At 41.3% G+C, this 2,982-nt stretch overlaps 1 pseudogene; it reads left to right on the top strand.

The window, feature by feature from the left end:
- Positions 1-407: 407 nt before the first annotated feature.
- LOC132543819 (uncharacterized) lies at positions 408-2,063 on the top strand (annotated as a pseudogene).
- Positions 2,064-2,982: the final 919 nt, after the last annotated feature.

Here is a 2,982-nt window from a genome sequence, read left to right as displayed (position 1 = left end):
TTCAAAGTTTAGCTGAAATTATCACTTGTCTTCGAAAATCAATATTCTGCATCATAACAATTTTTGGCGAATTCAATCAGAATTAATGTGCCGTATAATTTTCGTCGATTTCGGTGTTTGCTACCTCAGGGGAAAGAAACGGGGATTTCTAGACACATCATTCCGCTGAATTATTCTAAATCTTTTTATTATTATTTTTCTTCCAGATATATTGCTGTAAGCAAGAACTAGCTTTCACTAGCTGGCAAACAATACTTATATCTCTATAATACGGTCAGATAGATTATATCCGCAATTGAAAGAGAGCAAATACGAACTATTTAGTATACTCACAGATTGGGAGATAGTGCTCTGAAAAGATCAATCAAAACTTATCCTTGATCCTTTATAAGTGTGCACTCACTGAAATGGCAGCTATCAAGTGTACCCTCCCAACACTTTGTGGTCATCACAAGGATGAAAAGTTGACTTGGTTTTGTAAAAACATGTTCTCTCTTGGTTTGTTCTCAATGTGTCTTTTGTTCTCACAAAAACCATGACAACGTCCAACTCAGTGAAACTACACCGATAAACAAAATGAAGATTGAAGCTTTCATCTAGGACATCGAAGAAAACAAACTTATTCAAATTCAACAAGAACTCAAATCTACCCAGGAAAGTCCTCAAGAGGAGTCGGCGCGTTTTGAGCGAGTTTCGGAAGAGTTAGGACGAAAGGGACAAAAGCTAAAAGAGGATGTGGATGTTTTCCTTTCTGAAACACTATTCCAGATGAAACTATTAGAAGACAAAAACTGCAAACTTCGTCATGATTTCAGGACAGAGCTGGAGTGGAAACTTTGTGAATTGAAAGCGAAAATACAAAACTGCAAGGAATCCCTTCAAACCGAAAATGATATCCAGGTGTTTGATATTGTCAACAGCGGACTCCAAAGGAACTCCGCGTCGTCAAGGAAGCCGATCTTTGGCACTGTTAGATTCGCACCCGTTGATCGAAACATGGAGCAGATGTTTGGTAAAGTGACTTTGATTCAGCCGAGGTCGTGGTCAGAAGAAAGCAAGGCTGCTGGTCAAAATACCGTCCTTCCTTGGTCGGCCAGTACAACTTCTCCTTATAATACCTTGTCAGAGACCGACTTTGTTCCATATTGTCCTTCCCTGTCACAAGACACACCCTTACCGCATGCCTCTCTACCGGAAACAGGTTCGGCACCACCTTACCATGAACTGTGTGCTCCTTGCCCACCGCAACCACCGCTGTCATATGACGACTCTACCCAGACTAACGTTCTGCCAGAACTGCGATCGCATGTGAATATATCATCTGTTTGTCCGACCAAAGATGGCGACGCGTGGACATGTTACTGGAAAAGCGACACCTTGACGCAACTGAGTAGTCATGGGGAAGTAAAACAGAACATTCAGGTTCCAGTCATGGTGACAAACATCTGTATATCTCCGACTACAAACAACCTCTGGATATGTTCTGACCAAGATAACGCCGTTCTGGAGCTGACTTCAATTACACTAGCACGCAGATTCAAGACGGCAAACGAGCCGATTGCTTTGTGTATTACCGAGAAAGACGGTGTCATTGTCGGATCGAAACATAAAATAACAAAATACACTGTAAAAGACAAAATCATCACTGTTTTCAAAACCCAAGATCTGTTCGCCACAAAAGATCTCACAATGTCCCGTCACCAAGAACATCGCTGTGGTTGATAAAGATCGATCACGTGACGGTGGCCACGACAGGCCCCTTGTTATAGTCCTAAATGATGATTTCCAGGTGCTCTACCGGTATGGACGATTCGAACACAAAGGCAGACCTGGATATCTACACTATAAACCCTTGGGATGTCTCATACGATTGTGCAGGAAACCTTGTGGTAGCCGACGGCGGCAACAGGAGCCTTCATCTCCTAGACAGCAATGCAAATTACATCCGGGTTCTTCACACAGATACGGCCCTAGCCTGGGCTGTAGGTGTAGGCAGGGAGGAGGAAGGCTTGTGGGCGGTGTTTGGGGACCGTGTTAAGCTAGGTAAATACTGGCACGTGTAAACCGAATGCTGTTGAAAGCTTCTACTAATCTCCAGAAGTTGATAATGCCCCAGGGAGTCGTTCATCGTGCAAGTTACCCAAACTGACAACATTTTAATATCATCGAATTAAAGAATTTGCCCAGCCTTTTTCTCTGTGACGTGCAGTCTGCCAATACCGTGTATATGTACGGCGTTCTAATGTTCAATAATATACAGCCAGTGTTTTATCCATCGGCAGTGTGACAGTGTTATACATTGATGTGGCGATACATCGAGGTACATTGGACATACACCATATATCAAAATGAATTGGCATTACAGATGTTGGCGGTATAACGAGGTGACAATAAAACGATGGTCATTATATCGAGGTTTTGTACTGACTTGTGATCTGCGGTTTCCTTGCCATGGCAGAGTTCAACATCGCTTATTTGACCCAGTCCTACATAAAGAGGATTTCATTTCTGTAATAGAATCCTCAATGTTAGCTTCGTTCAGTTTGGAAGTATAAGCGTTGAAATTGCTTTTCAAAATTACGTGCTCCCAAATTGTTTAAAATATTTTTGTTGATATATAAAATTTTATAAACATTTACTTGAAATATTTAACTGAGGTCACATTAATCAAAAATAATTAAATAATTTTTTTTGTCTAAATATATAGATTGTCGGCGTTTATATTGACGGTGTAGTGCATGTAACACCGTTGTAGATACACTGCAACATCACCTGTAGATCCGAACTGGTGTGTGGTTCGATTCCTTCGCAGCTGGGCGGTTTTTCGGGAAGTTCAGATCACAGGTCGCGGTTGTTACATTGAACATGAAATTTCATCCCAATATTGCTACCCGTTAACTTCCAGGAATTTCTAATGAAACATCAGAAAATTTGTCCTTTTGCTTGCACACAAATTTACACCTTTTTCAAGTCAACTTTTGG

Source organism: Ylistrum balloti, unplaced genomic scaffold, assembly GCF_031769215.1.
Source record: "Ylistrum balloti isolate Yb309-2 unplaced genomic scaffold, AGI_CSIRO_Ybal_v1 Utg369766, whole genome shotgun sequence".
Classification (NCBI taxonomy): Eukaryota; Metazoa; Mollusca; class Bivalvia; order Pectinida; family Pectinidae; genus Ylistrum; species Ylistrum balloti.
Note: the sequence above shows the minus strand (reverse complement) of the source record. Positions and strands in the feature narration are given on the sequence as shown.